A 22,987-nucleotide genomic window follows, 5' to 3' on the forward strand; every position below is an offset into this window, starting at 1 on the left:
GTTTGCTACAGAAGTTTCATTATCTAACACTACTTCCTTCATATCTTTTGGGTTTGTTGTCCTAGTTGTGAGAATTTTCAGCCCACCCAACACTCTTCTGATGTACCTGGTACTTGCTGCTGTTGCTTCAGCATCCTAGAAATTCAAGGGTCTTCTTGACTTCTACATTACGGGAGTTATTGCACTCAGATAAACTGCAATTCTAAAGAATAATCAGCTGCTTGGAAGAATATTTCAGCCAATTTCCCTGCAATTCTTTGTTGTTATTTTGTTTTAACATTTCTAAATACTCTCTTAGGGTCCAGCTCCTACAAACTATTTAGAGGCCTCCTCCAGACGAGACCTTTGTCCATCTTTAAAAAAGATAGTTTGCATGGGTTGCATGAGGTCATGGAATTGCTGCTCTTTGCGAATCTCTCACTGAAGACTTAAGCGATGCAGAGAACCTGGCTTACTCACAAAGGTGAAAGGTACTCAAATTGTTATGGTCTAACCCATAACTGTCCTAAGAAGGAGTTAAATATATCAGAGAGGTGGGAATTTGCGTGTCTGAGTTCTGCACCAAAGGTCTTAGATTCCAGATCATCACAAATGCTTGTTTTTCCCAAAACACAAACACCCTTCTGACCTCTCTGATTTTCTGACATAAAGTAAGAATCTTTTCACGATAATCAGAGTCAAGTATCAGTTCCAAAAAGCCATTGCTGTGCATTATAGGCACTTATGCATATTAGAAAACAAAACAAAACAAGCAGTCTACCACTTTCCGGGATTAATGCTATGAAGGATTTTATGGGTGGTCCATAAGTGGACAGAACATTGCACTAATGTGTGACTGCATGGCAATTAAGCTTAATTAGGGAAGGTTTTGAAAAAGACAGATGAAAGTAAATTATGGGAATGAAAGCAACTGCGCTTTTGGGGCCCACACTCTGCCACACTGGTTCAGCGAAGTGTTGCTAAAAACGCGCCCCTTCTGTCACGTTCTGACGCACATCCAGCCACTTGTCAAACCAAGCGTTTTTCTCAGGAAGGGGGAATCTCTTAGGAGCACATTCTTCACCCAGTCTCTGCTGAACTCACTGGTTTCACGAGGAGACAGCTGTGCTTCCAGAGTAAGAGCAGCAGCAGATGACCCTGAATACATGGCCATCCGGTTTAGTTCAGCATTGCCTCTCTTCTGCGTGGAGTAACAAAGGTAATCATCAATGTGGATTTTCATGTGTGCTCTGGGGACATTTTTTTACAATTTTGTGTTTGTAGTGCTTTCTCAGATTTACAGCTGAGCACCCCATATGGAACATCTGATTCTTGTTGAAGTGATTTTCTCTGGTGAGAAGACCTCAGTGAGCTGACCTGGAGCAGTTTCCAGGCTTCCACGCTGCATGGTTTGAGGGCATTCCATAAAACAAGCTCCTTCAGAGCAGAAGATTTCAGGGTTTCTGTGCTCACACTCTGTCAGAGCTAGGGGCCCTTCTTCAAGAAAGTTTTATAGGAAATAAAACTCGAAATGCTGAAACCCTCAATGGAACAGAATTACTTTTTTCTGCTCTGGACTAAGTGGCTGTTACTGCAGGCACCATCACAGTATGCTATGTTACATTAGATTTTATTAAATTATGGAAAATAATTAAGTAGAAAAGCAGAGGAAAAAAGCTACACAAGCTGCAGGCAGATCTTTTTTTAGCTTGAACAGTGTCTGGTATTGCTTTCCACCAGGACACTGGGATGCTTTTTTTCCCCTAATGAACTTTTTACATCCGAGATGAAATACTGATTCTGCAGACAATTTATTAAGAAAAGCACCAGTTTCATGTGAGGAGTTTTCAGTCCAACAGGGAATTTATATGTGGAAATCATATATGGGTATAGGGAAACACCTCATAAAAAGAATGACTACATGGTCAGCAGCTGTAATTTATATTCATTCTTTTTTAATAAAAAAATATGTGTTCAGACCAATCTTTTATATTTTTTATTGCAGCTCAGCAAGGTACCCTCAACTGTAGTTGTTTAACCTCCTGACTTTCTTTGGTTTGTTTTTTTGAAAAAAAGAAAGCTAAACCCAGTACTTTGTGTTCTCAGTTACAAAGCTTATACATATGCAAAAGGTGCGACAAGGACGTCTTTCTCCACTGAAGGATGCTGAAGTGTTGATAAAAAACATCACACATAAAAGAGTGATCAAATGAAAACAGAGACAAGAGGATGCTAAATAGAGAAAAGAAGCTGGATCTGGGATTTGATGGCTGACCATGAACAGCTGGGCACAGGTAATCCAGATACATGTTCTAATGCCTAAGCTCTCCAGGTTAGGTATATGTTTACCTGTACTCAGATGAAAATTTGCAAATGAGGTATGTGTCCATAAATCACAATCTTCTTCAGGTCAAATATTGTGGAAATCTATCAAATTAAAAATTATATTCCTAGAAAGGATGCTGTAACAAAACCCCTAGATGGGATCTCATATTTAGCACAAAGTGCTATTTCTGAAGAGAGATCCCCTTAGCTGCAGAACCTTACTCAGATCCCCTACTTGCTTCCATCTCTGTAACTGGAAGGTAAAGGCACTTCTAAAGAGTTGCTGGTATGCGAGGTAGTGAGAAATTCCAGGGTCTGCCGGGATCTGTGGTAACAACACTTGTGAGAGGAGCTGGCACAACCTCCTTGGCAGAGCTGTTAACAAGCTCTCCATAGACTCACTCTTTAGTGGTGGTGATCAGATATTGGTGGAAGTCTGATGCAGCTATGAAGTAGCAGGTGAACAAGCCATTCTTCACTAAAAGCCTAAATCCAGCATTTATTACTTCCTCTTAGGTCACAGAAACATCACTGGTCTGTCAGTTTGGTAATAACCACTCCCTTTTCATCTTCATCTCCCTAAAACACTCTGTCCTACATCTCTTTTGCACATGCTGTAAATCCCTCCCCTTGACCAGTGTTTCTGCTGTATTCCTGCTGGCACCTTCTGCAGCAGCCAGACCTCTGGGAATTCCTGGTACAGACTCAGAAGGGAGTTTTCTGAGTCAAATTAGTAAGGGCAAAGGCCAGTAGTATTGCTCAGTTAATGACAAGAAAAATTCGCCTGGATTAGTACTGGCTACTTAACAGGAACCAAAAGAGCATCAAGATTTGGCTTTCTATGATTTGAATACTTTCTAAATCATATTCTTATGTCAGCATGCTGCCATGTTGCTTGTTGGAAGACCTAGGGAAAAGCAAATGTTTACAGTTTGAGGAGATCTGCAACAGCAGCTGGAGCTATTCTGCCTACTCTTTCCCCAAAATGCAAGCCTTCACAAGGCTTTAAAGCCAGAGAAAGTGAGCTGCCAAAAAAACACACTAACAAAGAAGATGAGTCCATTATTTCCAGTTTTCTAGGAGATATGTTTAAGTCTGTGTGTTCTGTATTTCTGCAAGAAATGTTTAATATTTACAGGTGAAGGAACTCAGGCTTGCTGGTATTTTTGGATTCCTTTCTAACCTGCTCTCTTTTTTCTCCCCACCTCCTTCCCTCTTTTGTGGCTTTCCGGTGTAAGTGGCCACAGCAAACCCCTGTTCAGGATCCAGGAGGAATCCTTCTAGGGGAGAACGTCGGTGACAGCTGCTGGAATGCCTTGATCACACACTCCCAGCATCCTGCCCTGCCAGCAGCAGGAGGAAAGTCCAGTTTATGTTAATAAGGTGCAGAGAGTGGCCAAAATATTCTGTGAATTTTCCGGCTCAAAAGGGTAATGAAACTACCTCTGTCTCAGTGTGCTGGCACGGGAGCAAACTAAACAACTGGGAAACATGTTTCAGAGGAGAAATAGAGACCACAAACTCCCTGGATTTCACACTTCCACTGGGGGCTGAGCTTTGCCTCTTTCTACCTCTTTTCCAGGCTAGCTGAACCCTTTTGCACAAAACGTGGGAGGGATGGGGGAGGGCAAGCAGGCTTTTCTGCAGATTAGCTTCAGACAGCTCTTGCCAGACCAAAAGTTACATTGGAAAGCATTTCTAAGTTTATACCAAAACAATTAATTGTTTAGTATGTAAAGCAAACCCAGAAAATTATTCCTGTAAATTTGGTTTAAAATCTACCTTTTTATTAGCTTTGAGCAAAAGAAACCTCTAAACTGCTGGGAGCACAGTCAGATTCTTTGGGCTCTCTTCAAAAAGCTCGCTCTTTTTGTCATTCCTCTCTGACCTCCTCCCTGCTAGTCCCGGGATGAAAAGCAAGCCAAAGATCTGCTGAGAAATGGGCCGAGCCACTGCTGACCTTTGCAAATCCAATTTCTTCAAAGTGAGAGCTAATCGACGTGTTCCCACGCTGTGTATTGCTGAAACTTACGATGCAATTCAAGGAATGAATTCACCATGGTGCAATCTCATTTTGAATCCAGTTTTCTTGCTATGTGTCAGAGGGTGAAGGAGGCAGAATGTGGTACAAGTTATAGAGAGCAGTCTCACACAAGTTTCACAAGCTGTGTAAGTCTGTCTTTGAAAGATTTTGCACTTTGGAGGGGCTCTTTCCCTTAAAATCTAAAATATATTGGCCTCCTTCCCACATCCTTGTACCTTTCTCCCCCTCAAAAACAGAGAGACATTTTGCAGTTATTTAAAATGAAAATAAACTGATGAAAGTTTATACTAAGCAATCTCCAAATAGAAAAAGAAATAGTGTCAGAAGGTATTATCTGATTTGTAACCAAGGTGCCTCTTGGGGAGATTTGTGTGCACAGGAGCTGAAGGTGAATGGGATTGTGCTACAGGGAGAGATTTAGAATTCATATGAAAAATTCATATTCTCTCTCTCACATTGCATATCTATTCTGGTATAATCACTATCCTGATTGTACAGCAGCCAGAGTGCTCCACTCTGTGTGAAGTTTTGCAATCTCTGCTAGGTACCGCACGATTCGTGCAGGAAAAGCGCATTGGCATTCCCAACCTAAATCTTATAATCTTGTTTCAACAGGTGCCTGGAGACTGGCCCCCTCCCTGTTTCCCAGAAGGTGCTGCCATTTGTTTCCCACTCCACTGGCCAAGCCCTGGCTGAGCACAGCCCTGGGCAGCCCACTGGACCCGGCGGGAGCAGCGGCAGCACACCACATCCTGCTGGCGCGCCCCGAGCGGGGCGGGTTTGCGCGATGCTGCAACTTCTTGTCTGGGGCAAAAGGGACACGAGGACTCTCGTTCCTCATTTAACTACTGTGGGGCATATGTCATGGGTAGCACATCCCAAAGAGATGCTTTTAGCAGCCAAAGAGAGCAGTTATGTCATTGCCAGCAGGGGTTGGGCTTGCTGTGCCTCCCTGGGGATGCCACCTCTCCAGCTGGGAAGCCCTGCATGGCAGGTAGAAGCCAAGCTGCTCCACGTTTGGTGCCTGACCACAGACCTCCCAGAGTGTGGTGTTCCTGGCCAGTTTGGCCATGTAGTAGAACCAAAGATATCGTCATTTACTTTTTTAGCTGATTACCATCTTCATTGCACGACTGTCATTCCACTACGGCTGATGTAATGGCAAGTCCTTGGGCTAACGGGGTGAACTGTGCCTTGGCTGTAAACTGCAGGCTTCCAGAGGAAGCCTCAATGCTCTCATTTTGTATTTGTCCTTAGGAAAGCAAATGAAAATATACCATTGTTCTCAAGATTGCTGAAAGAAGCAAGTCCTTTTTCTAAATTTTATTTCTGTAGCCATGAATAGTAAATTTCCTTCATTCATGACTGATTTATAAAGGAGTCTCCTAACTAACCAGATCTGAAGAACTTTCTTTCTCAGCAAGCATTGCAATAAGAGAATTGCTTGTGTTTTTATTACTTTCTCAATATTTTTGTTTTCCTCTTTCCCAAGACACAATTAGATTTTCCAGTCTTCTGGACATCAAAGATTTTGGAGAAGAGATTGTATAAACTGGATAGGTAACAGCTGTTACCAGATGGATTTACTGATGGAAAGGGGGGAGGGCTAATTTGTTTTATGTGTTTCCTCCCACTGCTGGCACCTTTCACTGTGGCACGCTGTTCCTGTCCTGTGACTGGGAGTGTCCGGGCACAGAGGGAGCCCTTGTCCACAGGATTACACCTAACTTTGGCTTTTGCTCTTGGTTATAAGTGACTTTGCCAAGTGCCTTCATCATAGCTCTGTTGCCTGGTCCTCCAGTGGTTTATTAGAGAGACAAAAATGAGAGAGTAGCTCTAATATTGTTAGGTAACAGCAGTGATTGACAGATTTTCATTTCTGACCTTTTCAAGTCAGAAGTTTGCTTCACTTCTGGATATCCCAGGACACTTAGAGTTGGATTTATTTTTGAAAAAAAATTTTATTTCCTCAAGGAAGGTCACAGTACCAAAGAAGAGTTGCAGCTGTATCATCTCTGTTGCCCTTCTATTTAACACGAAAATGAGCATTTGCATGAATCCTCTTTATTTCTCCATCTACTGTAAAATTCCTTGTGTTTCTCTTTTAGATTGCTGACTGTTTAAGAAAGGTCATAGAGGGGAAATGGTGATTTGTACTACTGTAAAGTACTAGCTGTACTAGCTGATAAAAGAGATTGTGTGCATGTATAACAACCTGATTTTTGCATATTGCTATACCAACAATATCTGATCCCATTCAGATAACAGTAAAGCAGCCTACAGCTTTGACCAGATCCAAAGAAACTCACACTGCTTGTTCTTTTCTTTCTTATTTCAGGTTTGATCTACTTGCTTTGACATTTGTGTGTTGTTTTTTTAAGTACCTACCCTCAAGTTCTTCAAGCTTCAGCAAGAGAGTACTTTCAATATATATTGTCTGCAAAAGTGTCCCATGTCCTATGAATATGCTGACATCCAATCTGATTTAAAAATTTGAGAGGGACTGTAATCTTCACAGTTCCCATTTTTTCTGGGGTACCCTAGATGAACACTTTTTATCCTTTCCTTCTCTCAGCAGCTTCAGAATCCATTGCCATTGCAGGAGAGGAGATGCTGCCTTCACCCAGTCTGTGAGGATCCTAGGACCATTGCAAAAATGCTCAGATTCCCACAGAGTTTAACTCTTTTCTGCAGCTGGCCTGGGGGCACTGGGCACCTCAGCTGGGGGAATACCACTGGAGCAGATAGTCCATGTCAATGACTGCTGGACCACTACAGGAGAATGAATCCTGGCTGGAGAGGGACAGAACAGAATCCACATCCAGAAAATCATCTCTAATGTGATTTTAAGCCTTAATTAATTTCAAACTGTTTTCCTCCATCTCCCTCATTCACTCCCTCAGTACTGCTCCATATAGTTAATGCAAATGACCAAGAAAAGAGAGGAAGTCCATCTAAAAGAGCAACTGAGCTTTTGTGCAACACCCAGGGTATTTTTTTCTGCACAACCAATGGAGAAATTAGAATAGCTCTGCCAGTTTCAAGACAAAATTTTCCATCTTTAGTGAGCATTTAGACTCCAATAAGTATCTAACTACAAAGCCAAAGACAGAAATGTGGAGGAGGCTCAAGACTAGCTGGGTAGTTTGCTGCATGAACAGCAGCAAGGGAAGTGAGGTCCTTGATTTTTCTTTGAAGAAAACAAGTTTGCTGTGTATAATTCATACAAATAGGAAGAGAAGGAGGTGTCTGACTAATAGCGAAAGGTACAGTGAAATCTAGATTGTAGTCCCTGTTTTACACACAGCCCTTTCCATATGCCAAGTTAGGAACCATGCAGGTGACTGAATGTTACCCTGTTATCTCTGGGTCCCCAGGCTGGGTGCAAGCACACATGGAATTAAGCACTGGAATTAATGCTTGTACAGTGGCAAAAACAGGTGAAAATCACAGCCTTTTAAAGGTGTTAAACAGGACAGACTCTCTCTCATCCAGAATAGGGGAACTTGTTGGCAAGTCTAAGAATCAGCAGCAGCTTGTACAAGTGGTCATACCACATGGTTGCCAAGCTGTGAAAGCAATAGGTAATTCAGGTGTGGTATCTCACAGCCTGGTGTTATCTTTAAAGTGAATTTTGTGTGAATTTTGCAGCAGGCCTGTACAGGTAGTGTATGTCAAGTTAAAGCTACATTTCATTGAAACACAGAATCACAGAATGATTTCTGTTGGAAGGGACCTTAAAGATCATCTTGTTCCACCCCCCCCACCCGCCACAGGCAGGGACACCCTCAACCAGACCAGGTTTCTCAAAGCCCCTTGCAGTGAATGGGACTTGAAGTATTTCTTTTGCATCACACCACGAGCTGTTTGCACAGAAGCAAAGGGCTGTTTTCAGAGCACTATGGGTAGATGCTGCTATCATTATTTTTACTACTTCCTTATGTATTTCAGGCTCTGCAGTGACAGTGATGATTAAATAAAAATTCAAAAATCGTTGACTTGACTATATTTTTCACGAAGGAACGTTTATTTATGGTGAAATATCATTGCAATGCTCCGAAGCAGTACAGAAACTGGGAATTTTAATAGCCAACAGGAGATTGAAGGTCTTTGGCTCAAGAGCTTTACTATGAAGACATAACAATATTTTTCTTTTAATGCAGTTGCATCTTCAAAGAAATCTGTTAAACTGCAACTTGCAGAGGAACTGTAAAGCACAAGGCAAATTAAAGTACAATAACCCTGAAAGAACAAATTGGTTTAACCAGCAATATAGTACTTACAGGAAAAAGAATTGAGATTACTGATGGCTCAGTGCACAGAAGCAGCATTTAGTGTGATGGAAAAGTGTATACCATGTATAAATTCTGTCAGTTTTGTGCTGGCCTTTTTCTCATTTTACATGGCAAATACTTTGATCCATGTTATAATCTAGGTACTTTTACAACCCTTGCAAATTTACTGCCCCAATCTACAGATGAAATAATTTAATCATAAGTATTTCACCAGGCATTTTTCAAACCAATTTAATTAGGTTTCATTGTTTACAGCCTGTGAGTATTGCATGCAGATATAATTTAAGAGCACAACCTGCTTGTTGACTGTAGTTTGAAAGAAAATGAAAAAATGGTTAGTTGTTATTATTTAAAACTCCAAAGCATTCAAGCTGGAATATCTGTGGGTTTTTTTTTTTCTTTGAAAGAATTTCTTCCTTTTATGAATTTCTCTCTGTAATCTTGCCATTTCTGTGCCTGTAAATACATATATTCTCATGTAGTTTAGGAAGGAATTATGGCATTACAATGATTTTGGATGGATTTTGAGCTCTGCTATATTCCTCTGACCTCTCAGAATTTCCAGGGGCCTCAGAAGGGTTGTTCCAGATTTGTGGTTGTATAACACCAGCAGAATTATATCCTTTTATATTTGCATTTGGAGCTAATGCATTAGTCATCCAGGTCCCTAAACAGGTTAATTATCCAGTCCAGTTCTTCAGTGCTGTTTTATCTGTTCCACTCATAACTTTTATGAATTTCATTTAACATTAGATGATGGTAAATAGGTTTAAAGATAAGCTGAACTTTTAAAGATGGAAACTGCTGATATTTTTTACTAATTTCTAGATCTGTTGTATTACCGGTACTCTTTGGGAAAGTTCTGATTTATGAAATATGACCTCACGGCATGTTTTATCTTACTGGCTTCTTGCCATGTTGCCAGAATGCAGTGCATTCAGACCTAGGCACCCAAAATGCATGCTTCAGCATGCAGAGAAAGAGTGCAAAGCTGGTTTTCATTTTCTAGAAACAGATCCTCTTTACAGTCTTCCTCCAGCTGAATGGCTTTTTACTGTTGGTTTTGTGCTTTTGATTGAGTTCTTTAGTTTTATGTTTTTGAGATGTGTAGCATATATTTACAGGAAGGGTCCAAGTTTCAGAAGTTTTCTTAAAGTGAATTTAATGCTTTTGGAATCTTTACTGGAAACCATCATTCTCTGCCTGCTCACAAATACAGCACTTACTTATAGCTCTACCTGCACGACTCAGGAAAGATCCCTTACAAAATGTTAGGTGTTTTTCCACGCTTTCTCAGAAGGTGTTACTCTAGAACAGAAAAGATAACCTATTTGGTATTATGCTGACTTTTAAAAATTGCCAAAAAATCTATTTAAGAAAGTTCATCTTAAGAAATACTATCTTGAAGATACTAACTTAAGAAATCATACCTTCTCACTAACCCCTATGAAGAATTTTTGGTTTTCAAGTATCTATGTAGTTCAGTTGAACTGTTCATTCCCCTCTCATTAGTAATTTAATATCCATATTTTTCAAAGACCAGCTCAGCAGTGTGCCAAATGTTATTAGCAGAAGGGCAAAGCAAAAAAAGATTCTGATCAGAAATCAGAACAGCCTCAGTAAAAGCCTGGCTCAAGTATGCACTGAATGGAGGTAAAGTTGGTGGTTTCACTTGTGGGAAGTTCATGTGAGATCATTTAAAATGATCTGGGAAAAGCTCGAAGATCAGCTCCTCAGTGATCTGTTCTTGTGTGATAATGTATTTTTCTCCAATTTCTTTTCATCTTTATTCATCTAGCTGTATCTATAAAATTCATAATAAGTAATAGGTTAATACAGATACAATTTCACTTTTTTTCCCCCCCTCTTTCCTTTATATTTTTCCTCTCTTTCTCTCCCATAGCATATTTGATTAATATTTTAGCTCTGTTGAAGGAATGCAAATACCATTGCACTCACTTCTTGGATGATTTTTGAAGCCAACAACATTTAAATAACTATAAATTAAAAAGCTGTTTTTGCTGAACCTCTGGTGACTCACACTCTTTGTAATTGCATTTAGGTCCCTGTGATAATATTCTGGTAAGATCTGAGACAGACTTTTCATTTCCAGGGACTAGACAGATTTCTGAAACTGACAGTAGAGCACTCAGTACAACTTGGGTGATAAGATAGCACTCAGTGAAATAGCAAGCAGCATTTAACTGCTTTGCAAAGAGGATTATTTTCCTGAGAGTGTTAAACCCAGATAGAACCAGGGAGTTTAGAAACTGTGTAGAAAGTCATGCCCTCACAAGATTTGATCACGTTCTAGGTCAAAAGTTTGATGAAGTTTAGACAAGGTTCATGTCCTGAAGCTTTGCCATCCATAGTGAAAATTTTGATATGATTTTGAGCATCTGATTATGTAGCTGGTACCAAATTAATTTGTTGTTAGCCTTTTTAAGTACTGCATTTTAGAAATCTTCATCTTTTTCAGCCTGAATGGTATTTCTCTGGCAACACTTTTTATGGGATTTTGGAGCTATGACCAACAAACAGTTTTGTTCTTGTTTATGTGACATTTCCTACAATTTCTGCCAAGGCATTAACATATATGAAGAACTGTGCATTTGTTGAACTCTATGGTTATTTCAATTTTGTAGGCTTTAGTCAATAACCATCAAGTACTGAGATCAAGTTTGAGAAGTGATATTCCCTGGAAGAAGCACAGTATATTCAAGTGCACTGGAAGATGAAAAGTTGACATACAGAAATACTGTACTATTGGGAATTCTAGTAATGTCAATTTTGGAGTCCTTCACAAGCTAGCATAGGAGGTGGTTTGCTTTATGTGTTCAGTCTTACCTCAGGAGTGATTCTCCTGAGCACAGCTGACTCCAGTCCGCCTCTCTCAATTTGAGTACATTGATGGGGGTGTTATGCATGCTAGACAACACCAGCAAAGTAGTCTCTGCACCCACGTGAAGCTTAGCAGGAAGAGGCTGAATTTGGCCACTTGTGTCCATCCCTCTCACTTTCATTTATAAAACCATTTGATAAAAGCGTATCATGTCAGATCCCCTCAGTTTTGATAGTGATGGTTAACCTCCTGAACAGCTTGCCTTTAACAATAATTTCCCATTTGGAGTGTAAGTCATGTTTGGTACTCAGGCAATGTATGTTTCATGAACTGCCCTGATGACTGAGGAAGCTTCATCTATTTTTTCTTTCAAAAAGACACTTAGCCTTACCTCCCCAGCTGGACAAAGGCAGTGATGAATAATCACTCTTATAATTTTTCTTAAATATCAAAGTTATCTCTCCTCATGGCAGAGAATTCCAAACTGTCCTGGAGAAAGCAGGCCGTGTGAATATCCTTGCTGAATTTCTAATTGTTTGCTCTGGCAGTTCCTGTGGAGCAGCTGGTTGTCTTTGGAAACCTATGCTTCTTGTTTTGGGTTTGAACGTCATGTGTCTTTAATTTTCAGCACTAGCCACAGTGATAAGTATCACAAATATCTGCTTGAAGGTCTTTTGCCCCTGGGAACCCAATATATACTTGGCAGCCTCTCTGACAGTGGGACTGAGGGGAGAATCAAAGTTGACTCATTGCCTTATGTCCCCTTGGGGAAAAGAAGGAATAAAAATGGCAATTGCTGCTTCCTTCAGTTGCCTGAGGCAAGTCTTTCCTGTTTTGTAGAGAATAGACTAATGTCATTTCTAAAACAATCTTCTTTCCCTTTGTATGAAAAAATTATTCCATCCAGTATCATAAAGCTAATTCTGAGGCTTGACTTCCTCACATCCCAGTGCAGTCCTGGGTGGACTTCAGATTTCCATAAACCCACAACCATAACCAGAAATGGACATTCATGTCTTCCATTCAATGCCTACCTCCAACAGAATCTACTGTCATGTTCTTCAGCTCAGCATACAGTATACTCTAATAAAAATGGGGGGGTTGGTACTGTGCTGTTAAAGCCTGCAGGTGGAGAGAACATGGATTGTGCTTTATTTGTTGTGCCCAAGCTGTTAAAAGACTCTGATTTCCTACTGCACTATTAGGACCAGCCTAAATGAGCATCTTGCTATGACTTCCAGTGAAGATATGTTCATTACTCTGCCTGTGGGTATAACTTCCTAAATATTCTCCACTTTCTATGCCACACTGAAGTGAAACAGTCATTAGTTTTGGTAACATCATAGTACAAAGGGGAAGTCTGAGCCCCAATGTATGTGTTAGCTAAAGATTAAATAGGGTGCCAAATGAGCTCTGAGTCTTTTAGAAATGTGGCTAGGCAGAGCTCCAAGCTCACACCAAGTGATGCCAAGACATTTGCTCATGTCTCCATTGCCCCTTATCTCAAGTGGTGCAACTGCCAGAAATAATTTTCCTTAATAGAAAAACTTCATGCATTTTGCATATTGCTCTTTCTTATGTAAATCTGATTAGTTTATGATTTCGATTTGAAAATGGAATTCAACACTTGTATTTTAGATCTGAAAAGCATCTTTCTTTAAGACAGCTTTTCCATTTTTTAGGAAACCCATTCCTTTTATTTTATAATCAGCTCAACTCAGCACAAGAATCTTATGGAAGGTGGTGGCAATTATCAACTACACAAGTCAATAATTTTATTTTTGAGTCTCCAAGTTTTGCTGTTAGTCCTGAAATTCAGTGCTATTCTAGGGAATAAGTTTTTGAGTTGATGAGGGATTTGTTATACTACTTAAATGCAAAAGATAATTTTAGCTGGGGAAGAAGCTGTCCAGGATGAATGGATGTATTAGCTTAGCATGGATCTGATCTTTGTCTTGCAAAACACTGGACAGGCTTTCAGTGATACAGATCCCATCGGAATCAGCTATTGTATAACAGCTGAAAATAATAGGTCTCAAAATGATTCTAATTATGCCATATTTGAAAGGTAAGTAGGTATGACTCTTTTGATGTTCCAATTGAAATATGCTTGTTTATTGCTTAATTAAATTAGTATATGTAATTAATCACTGTGTCCAACACAGAGAATATGAACTTGATCAGTAAGCAAGACCTAGTCTTTACACTTGCAGGAGGGTATGCCTGGACCTGATTGTACAATTAACCTTGTTTTTGCTTTGTAACAATTTCCTTAAGTTATAAGCACTTCAGTTTTCATTAAAGTATGATTCCATTTGCATTTGTTATGTCTGCTCCCAGTAATTTATTGGCATGCAAGAAGCAAAGCTCCTAAATCAGTGTTGTGTATTTTATACAGAAGAGCCAGACGGAGGAGTGGTACAAGGTAAAGTTCTTCTATTTCTCCTTCCTTCTTCCTTTTAGCTCTGCTCCACACTAAGGTATGGAAACCATCTTGCACAACATTACACAGGCATAAGAAGGCACCCTGTACTTGAGTAAGGACTGGAGTGAGAAAAACAAGTGTGATGTTAAGAGCAAAGCACAGCAGAAAATACTTTAGGAGGATCTATAAAAAAGTTTAAATTGGTAAAGCATGTATGTGGGTGGGTTAGAAAGAATAAAGCATAATTACATTACTGAAGCCCCAGCAGGACTCTGAACATTGTTCAGCATGCATTGCAGTTTGCTTTAAAGAAATGTCAAGAATACCCACAACCTTAGAAAGGGGACTTTTTTTGTAGAGTAGCATTAATTTCACCAAATGCATGAAGGCTGCCCTTTCTTGGATTGTGCGTCACCGTGCTGCAGGGTACTGAGTGTATTACAGGAACACATGAAGGCAAAAGCCCCACCTTCTGCAAGCTAGTGACAGAGCAGGGTTGCCCATATTAGGCACAGTTGAAAGTCAGAGGAAACTTCACCATCCTGCATGACAAAGAGAGCTGGACCCCATCTTCTTCTCCCGCTGGTGAGCATAGCCCCATTTGGGGGTCCCTAATACCAGGAGAAGGGTGCATGGATGAGAGGAGGTAGATTTGCCCTCTCTCCCTCTGAAGTATCAGGGAGCAGAGAAAAGCATGACAATCACAGAAAAGTCTCTTTGCAGCTACTGAATAGCATATCTAATTTCTCTATGACATGGACAGTTTAGATCTAATGCCCCCATGCTATGAGTGACCCAGATACTGCCTTCTTCTCTTCCCCACCAATCCCTGCTTGCTCTTCTCTTTCCCTGGAGCTTCCTGAGGTGACCCTCAGTGACCACCATGGCAGAAGACCCAGGGTTCTCCTTTACAAAGCCCTGTGTTGTGCCTGAGTCTGACAGAAGGAAACACCACCATGAGCTTCATGAAGTGTTTTGTTGGATGACAGCACTTCTGCAGTCCTCGGCACAGATCAAATCTGAGCCCAGCCATGTGAGTGCCATGGTACACAGAGTGCAGGATGGGTGAGTCTCAAAACTGAAGACAGGGAATTTGCCCCCCCAATTCAATAAGTAGCCTTTCATTTATCTCTCCTTCTCACAGTCCCCAAAGCCCAAGGCCTCTGGGGGTTGGTTCTGCCCCATGTCCTCCCCAAAACACCCTCACAGGAAAACTCAGCAGGCTCTGTCGTGGTGGGGGACTCCTGCACTGGCAGATTAGTACAGCCTTGTGGCTGGGAAGGTCATGTACAGCAGCTATAATTGTGAAATCATGAAGAGTAATGAGGATTTGAGCTGTTATTTTTCTCATAAATACACATTCTAATGTGCAGAAAAAACCACAACGTTGAATGAAAATATTGTGATCTTCAGGGAAAAAAAAAAAGATGTTAGCCAGAAGTGTTGTGCCTTTCCATATGGTCCACCTAAAAAAAAAAAAGCCCTTTTTTAAGATGGCTGCCAGCCAACATTTCAGAAATATTTCCTTTGTGTTTCTTCTCAAAGTGATTTATGTCCAAGTGGTCTCTAGCTGGTTCTCGAATTGCAGTAATGATTTTGATTGTTTATAGTTTTATCTGAACATTTCTGCCTGCCATGTCATATATTCTGAACCAGCATGTGTCATTTACAGGCAACTGCTGTGCCCACGTAGAGTCCATTGTTCTGTCTTGTTTCTGACTGTTCACATGTATTAGATACAAGTTTTTTGAAAGAAAAAAGAGAAAAAGGACTGTGTTCTCACCTTGCTGACCAAGAAAATAAGTTTTCAAGGAAATTATTCTGACAGATGTGTAGGGAAGTCAGGATACTTGGGCCAAGTGGCAATTATTTCCACGGGAAAAGTTATCATACTTCCCCATGACAGAGGTGAGTCCAGGGCTGCGTGTCATCAACCCAAAAGTTGTGAGGCAATTGGACTGCAAGGGAAGTGCAGTTGGGCCCAACTGTGGTGAAAAAGGTCATTTTGCAGGACACTGCATGGGGAACGTGCTCCAGGACTTCAGGACTGGCCTACACAACGTCACAGAGGAGATTTAGTTAAGATGTTTGAGCTGCAAAGTCTGTCTGCACACCAGGCAGCTTGTTTTGCTCAGTTGAGACCCATGAATGTCCTTTAGGCAATTTTGCATGACAACAGAGGAAAGGGAGAACAGATTTAAAACAGAAAAGAGGGGGGAAAAGAAGGCAGGGGGGAGACAGAGAAAGAGGAATTGACAGTAAAACAAAACAGTGTATTTCTTGGATCAAAATTCAAGAACATAATGCAGCTCATATCAATATAAATATCCATATGACAAATTCAGCTGTCTGTTTCAGTGAAACAACACTGGTTTTTTAAATAATAAGCTCCAATAAATACTTCAATGTTTTGAGATAAGCTGAAAATGTCCACCATCATTATGATAAAAGAGAATAGTAGTGTATGTGGGTTGTCTTTTGCTTTTCTTTTTACCTTGAGGAAACAGGAGACAGACCAGTTAAGGGACAATGAAGAAATGTTATTGTTCAAAGAGAAAAACACACAGTATGCAAAGGGTTTTTTTGTTGGTTGGTTTGGGGTTTTTTTCTGCACAAAGTACCTTTTCTTTAAATGTAGGTATTTTTCTTTTCAAAAGACATCAAAGAAATTAGAACTAAAAAATATCTTATTCTCTTATTTAGTTGGAACTCGTACAGATTCATACATATTGGCCAACAGTCTGTTGTGATCACTGTCTTATCTGACTCAAATAAATCAGCTTGTATCATTTCACTCAGTAATTCCTTTACCAAGCTTATAACAACATACTGCTAATTAAAAGGTTGAGATCTGATAGCGTTTTCACTTATGCTGAGTTCCAATGTCTTTGAAAGAACTGATCCCACTCACATTAGAGATTAAAGTACCATATTAAAGTGTGTTGATACCAAAAGCATGATGAACCTACTGCTGTCACACTTTCTGAGTAAGGAATCCATGAGGATTTTTTGCTGAAAGGAGGGTCTTGGAGGTGAAGGCATAGTTCTTTGCTTCACCTCTTCTTCAGCCCTTGGTCTGCCTGCAGACAACCATCAGAGGATCCTCACAGGCTGTTGCACAGAGAGCTGTGCAATGTGGGGCATGTAGCTTGTAAATGTGGCATGTTTGATTTTCTTGCAAATAATTTACCAATCACTGGAGATGTGTTATGGTGAGAGAAAGAACGTGAGGTTTTTTCTGAACAACTATCATCCTTCATGTTCCAGACAGCTATAAATATCTTCTCTTTTCCAGCTTTGCTTTTTTAAAGGAAAACCCCAAAAGCAGTATTGTTACTGAAGGCAGGTGTGCTCACTGGTAAAGAAAGGCCCCCAGCTCCAGTCCAGTTTGTTTCACAAACAGAGCTCAGGAACGAGCAGCTTCAAGGAGCACCCCAGCTATCAGTAGTCAAACACTGTATCCCACATGCTAATGTTAATTTTAACAACACAGCCCTAAAATGAAATTTTTAGAAGGCACAGCGAGTACTGGGAGTGGAAAGAACAGAAGTTTTTGATGGAGGGAAATACCATTCACACTTTGATAAGCTCCAAAAATGCCTTTTCCAAACAGAGGTGCTTTGTATTACACCATTCCTTTCGGCTGTTTGGGGGTTTTCCATTAGATGTATGAAGTTCTTACCTCAGTAATAAAGGTCAGGCACTATTGTGCCTCTTTTATGATACTGACTAGCACAAATCATGTATGCAAACTCAGGAAGTATTTATTTATGTGGAATACATACTTAAATAGTGGACTACAAATCATTTAAAGATGCCTGTGATATGAATCATACCTCAATTTCATGGATAAGTGGAAACATTATGCAACTTACTGAGTTTTTAAAGCACTAACGAATGTGAACTATACAGCAGACTTGAGCTGGACCTTTTCACCCCTTCTAATATAAGCTGTGGCTATTTAATATTCCTCACTAGGGAGTAATGCTGACCTACAAGTCAGCAATATATTAGGAACCAGAGCTATGAACCTAGTGAGAACATAAACTAAACTGATTTTCAATTTTGGTACATTACAAAAAGGACCATTATTGTGAGGTTAGAGATGTCAAAGTTGGTGACCTGGTATAATGAACTATTCCCTGCCACATAGTCAAGCATGAAAAGTAATTGGAGGCAGTATAAACTTTTAGAGGCTTAGGGCTTTTTCCTTCCCAAATTAAATATTCTTTTCCACACAGTTTTTTTTAAAAATTAAAAATAGGAATTTTTTGTGAAGCATCATAAAAGAGGAAATTATGCTCCTGTAAAGTTTGCAGTGGATGGAGAAACGTGTGTTTAGAAATGAGGTCACATCTTAACGCTTGGGTTACTTCCATAAGGCACTGATGAAAAGCAAGTTGCTACCTGCCAGCTAGGAATGACGTTAAAATATTGTGGCAGCATGTGACCAGCTTTAGAGCTTAAAATCCTGAAAGGACAGAGACAATGTCCCCTTTGAAGAACATTCCTGAAGATCACTTTACAGTTTCTGCTAAGCTTTAAAGCAATGAGTAAACTGCTTCATGTCTAAGTAGCAATGATTAAAGTTGTGACTTCTTAGCTGTAACATTCGCATCTGAAAACCTACCCCTAAAGTGTGCACAGGTCTTTCAGCTTGTCCATCACACATGTGTCCTTGCACTTTGTCTTTTGGACAAAGGTCTTTAAATCCTGCGGACACCCTTCCTCAGGCGTTCATTTATGGCTCCACATCCTGACTTTCTGCACTGGATTTGACCAACTTATTTCTCATTTCCTCTGGCACAGCATCATATGAGCGGGCACAGCATCTCTCCCCAGGAACTAGACTGCAGAGGGCACTCCTATATAAGAAGGAATTACAGTTTCCAGGCTCATTTAATTTTTGCCTTGATGATTCCTTGTTATTTTTTCTTTTTCAATAATTAATGACACTATTATTGCACTAAAAGGAAAATCTTATTACTCTTGACAATTGGTTTTGTTATGATTATTTAATTTCCCCCCTCTCCCCAAGTTTATACAATTACAATGGCTGTCAGTGCTCATATCATGTTCGGGTCATCAGCCTGAGAAATTAATATACACAGAAGGACACCTATTAATATGCCATCCCTAGGCATAACTTGAGCACAGCAGCACAGGGAGTGCATAGGATGAGGATGGAGATGGCTTTTGCCATGTGCCTGGGAAGCAAGAGGAATGCTGTCTGAAGTAATGATCCATGGATCAATATGAAAACCACTTTCCTCTTGCCCTGTCTCCAGAAAGGTTTGTTGGAAGCATTACTTTGGTCTGCATTTCAGCTGTGACCATAAGAATAGAGGCAGTCTGTCAAACAACAGTTGCTGAACTTCATGGGGTGGATTTCTGCCCCCTAAACTTACTGGGAGCTGGGGCTGGACAAGGAGGCTACAATTCAATGTGGCCAGAGCTCTGCAGTTTGCTGGCTTAGTTGGAGGCAGTATGTTGGATGGGGACCCTCTGGGTAGCAAACAGCTGGGTTTAGGCTGCCACAATGCAAACTACCCTCTAGAGCTGTGATGTTGGGCCACTGAAACCCTGAGATGACCCAAGATTAGGAAGCAGTGTAGTTCATAACAGCCTCGTACACGCACATACACACACTCACACCCTGTTTATGAACTGCAGGCAAAACCCACAGTGGCATCATCCAGCAACTCAGTCTTAAGGCTGAATATCTTAAACCTAACAGAAGTAACTCTAGATGTTCAGATGGAGCCTATGGAGCTCCTACATTGCAGTTTAAATATGCTTCCAATATTTAGCTTTATTTAATGAGAACAAGTCCATACTAGCCTTGGCTTCTGCAGGGGATACAGCTCATGTATCATCCAGCTGACAACAGAAGGGTCATTTTGTTTCCTCTGGGTAGTGGAAAGTGATCTTCCTTTGCACACTTACTTCTGGAAGCTTGTCACAGGGAAAGTGTAAGATCAGGCTAATGCTGTGCAAAAGATCTGACTGAGCAAGGAGTGTGGGACCTGGCTGTCGGAGCAGCACACACACTTCCCAGCTGAGCCTTGAACCATGTTTATTTTCAAACCAAAGACCTCACATTTCAAGTGAGAGATTTGCTCAGTAAAATGCATGTATTTCATATTTCATTACCACATGCTGTATATCTCATATGGTGGTTAAGAAATGAAGGAGCGTGGAAAGGACAGTTATTGAGGGGAGCTGTAACCATAAAGATTCCATTGAATAGGATTTTCCCTTGTTCCAAACTTTTTATCTCACTAGATAAAAACATTGTGCTTTATGATTAAGCTGATTGTGTTGGACAAGCCAGTCTGCAGCCCTAGAAGCCTGGATTTTCAAATGTGCTGAGCACTGGCAGCTGCAACCAAAGTCAGTGGGGACATTTAAAGTACAAATAATGCAGAGTTCTAAAAAAATTCCGGCCAGAGGCTCTCTGGGAAATGGGAGTTTCTACCTTGCCTCACAGGGGTGCTGTGAACATTTGTGGCACAGCTACTTAAACTAGTGGGAAGTTACACTGAAAAGTCCACAAAAAAAAAAAAAATTATTTTTTCAGATCAGGGTTTGATTATAAATGTTAAAAAAGGGCCTCAAGCCACAGACTGAAGAGTGAAGAGGAAACAAATATGTAAACTGAGTGGATAATAGTCATGCCCCTCCCTCCCAAAATAGGTTAAAAATCGTATTGGGCACACCACATGAACTGACTTAAGGTTGTGCAGGCCTATCTGATTCTAGCATTCCCTACAGAATTCCCCCTAAAGCAGGTGCGTGGTACTTTTTTAGATATATGCAATATATTTATAGGTATCATTAATATGCATAAACAACGTGTATTTGAGTAAAAAATCTTCATAGATAGTCCAGTAAGAGGAAAGGAAGATGATTAAGGAACTGATGCATCTGATGTGCAAGGAGAGGCTGAGAGAGGTAGGACTGCTGAGCCTGGAGAAGAGGAGGCTCATGGTGGGAATCTCATCAGTGTGTTCAAAGAGAGGGAGCAGAGGAGACAAACTCTTCTCAGTGCTACCCATTGAAAGGAAAAGAGGCAATAGGCACAAATTGAAATACAGCAAATTTCTTTAAGAAAATTCAGGTAACAAATATTTTTACTACAAGGGTGATCCAACACTGGACAAAGTTGTCTGGTAAGATTATGGAGTCTCTGACCCCACAGATATTAAAAATTCAACTGGACAAGTTCTTAAGCAGCCTGTTCCCTTTAAATCTTCTTTTAGCAGGAGGATGGACTAAATAATCTCCAGAGATGCTGTCCAAACCCATCCACTTTGTGATAAGTGAGGAAATATTTTTTAAAATTTCTTCTTTATTCACTTTCTTTGCAGAATTGATAGAATAGATCAATTTGCATCCTGTTTTGGGCTGAGGTTTCTGCTTTTTTTTTCCTTTATCAGCTCTATTTTTTTTTTCCTTTTGAGGATGCTGCACTCTAATTTTGCTGGTTATTGTAGTGTTCTGCCAGGTCTCCTGAGGTTAAAACCTTCATTCTTTTGTGAGCGAAGTTTCAAACCATTACTGAGTGCCCCACTGACAAATTCAAAACAAATAGAAAATGTAGCATGGATTGTAGCAGAAACGGAAGTGAAAGTGTTCTCCCTAATGTCACTACAGAAACTGAATTTATTTCAATGCACTTTTCAACTGAATAGGGAAGACCCTTGTAATATTTAAGAACTAATTTGCCCATAACTACCCAAAAACAGAAGAACTGACCAAGAATGAGAGCTGACATCCTAATAATAGTGATAGGGTGAAATTATTATATAAGAGCAGAAATTTGTAATTTAAATCTTTTGGAGGAGTGGTTTTAAGGAAATAGAAATGCCGTAGTAGAATGCCCATAAAAACAATAATTAGAATTATCAATACATATTGCCCTGCAGCCTGCTGTTACAGCTGAGACAGTTTTGTAATGTCAGTGACAGTGATTTATATGCTTCTCTTCCTAAATGTTAGGGCAAACTATATGCTGTTGCTTTAACATATTTCCTGCCTTTCCATGAATGATTGTGACTGACCTATTCACTTTATAGTCATCTTTGCTACGTTTTCAAGTTAGTGTTTAACCATATAATGACTAGCATGACTTAAACTCAGCAGTGTACCTTGCCAGAGTGATGGGAACACTTCTAAATACTGCTGCATAAAGGATGGAAATACAGCAAACCATTTAAATGATTAACACAGTTACTATTACACAGGCTGGAAGATAATTAGAGAATGATTCACAATGTTTTGTTATCGTAATAGTTACTTGTATTTGGTTTGTGGTAATATTCAAAAATTGTTCAACATGGCTGCAAAAAAACCCTACCAAAATCTATAAATACTTCACAGGCAAGCAGAGACAACGCTGTGTCACACTGAACATGTTCATTATCGAAGATCTTCGAATCAGATATCTTTTTTTTCTTTCACAATTTCTCCTTTTTCTCCTGTTTAACATTAGTTTTTTAACTATTTGTTCCAGTTGGCCTGCACTGAACTTTCTTGCTGGGTTTTTTTTTTTTTTGGTAGTACCCTGAAAAATACAACTGACTGGTATATTTATGTCATGTGAGTATGTAATGAATGCTATTAGATCATCTTTTTGCTCATTTAAAATTCTCAGTAGAACGGCTCTTCTGTGCCTTATCTGCCCAGTTTCAACAATGCCCCAAGCACTGAATTTTTTTAGTGGTATCCAGGCTGATTTCCAGACGGACCAGGTCATGTCAGGTTAATGGTTGGACTCAATGATATTAGAGGCCTCTTCCACCCATAAGGATTCCATGGCTCTGTGCTGGCTGGAATCCCTCACAACACTATTATGACTGTTGACTAGATTATGATCTGTTGAATAAAATGAGAATGAATAAGAGCAAGGGTTTCCCAAAATGCCTTCGAGGTGGATGACAAAATGGAGCACTGGCAGTGGAAAGATGAAGAGATCCTGTTGGTCCCAACAAAAAGACTGAGAAGCTTGAACGAGTATTTTCTTCCTTTGAAGAAATCCATTGATGAGTGTTCTAAACCTCACTTTTCCTAATTTC

The 22,987-nt window shown here is 40.1% G+C and overlaps 1 long non-coding RNA gene across 1 annotated transcript; it reads left to right on the top strand.

Moving 5' to 3' along the window:
* Positions 1-300: 300 nt before the first annotated feature.
* Positions 301-8,294, top strand: LOC138107882 (uncharacterized). Its single transcript, XR_011149755.1, has 4 exons — positions 301-1,198; positions 2,086-2,273; positions 3,543-3,734; positions 4,964-8,294. It is a non-coding gene; the product is annotated as an uncharacterized lncRNA (long non-coding RNA).
* The last annotated feature ends 14,693 nt before the right edge of the window (positions 8,295-22,987 follow it).

The sequence above is a fragment of the Aphelocoma coerulescens genome, chromosome 3 (assembly GCF_041296385.1).
Source record: "Aphelocoma coerulescens isolate FSJ_1873_10779 chromosome 3, UR_Acoe_1.0, whole genome shotgun sequence".
Taxonomy (NCBI): domain Eukaryota; kingdom Metazoa; phylum Chordata; class Aves; order Passeriformes; family Corvidae; genus Aphelocoma; species Aphelocoma coerulescens.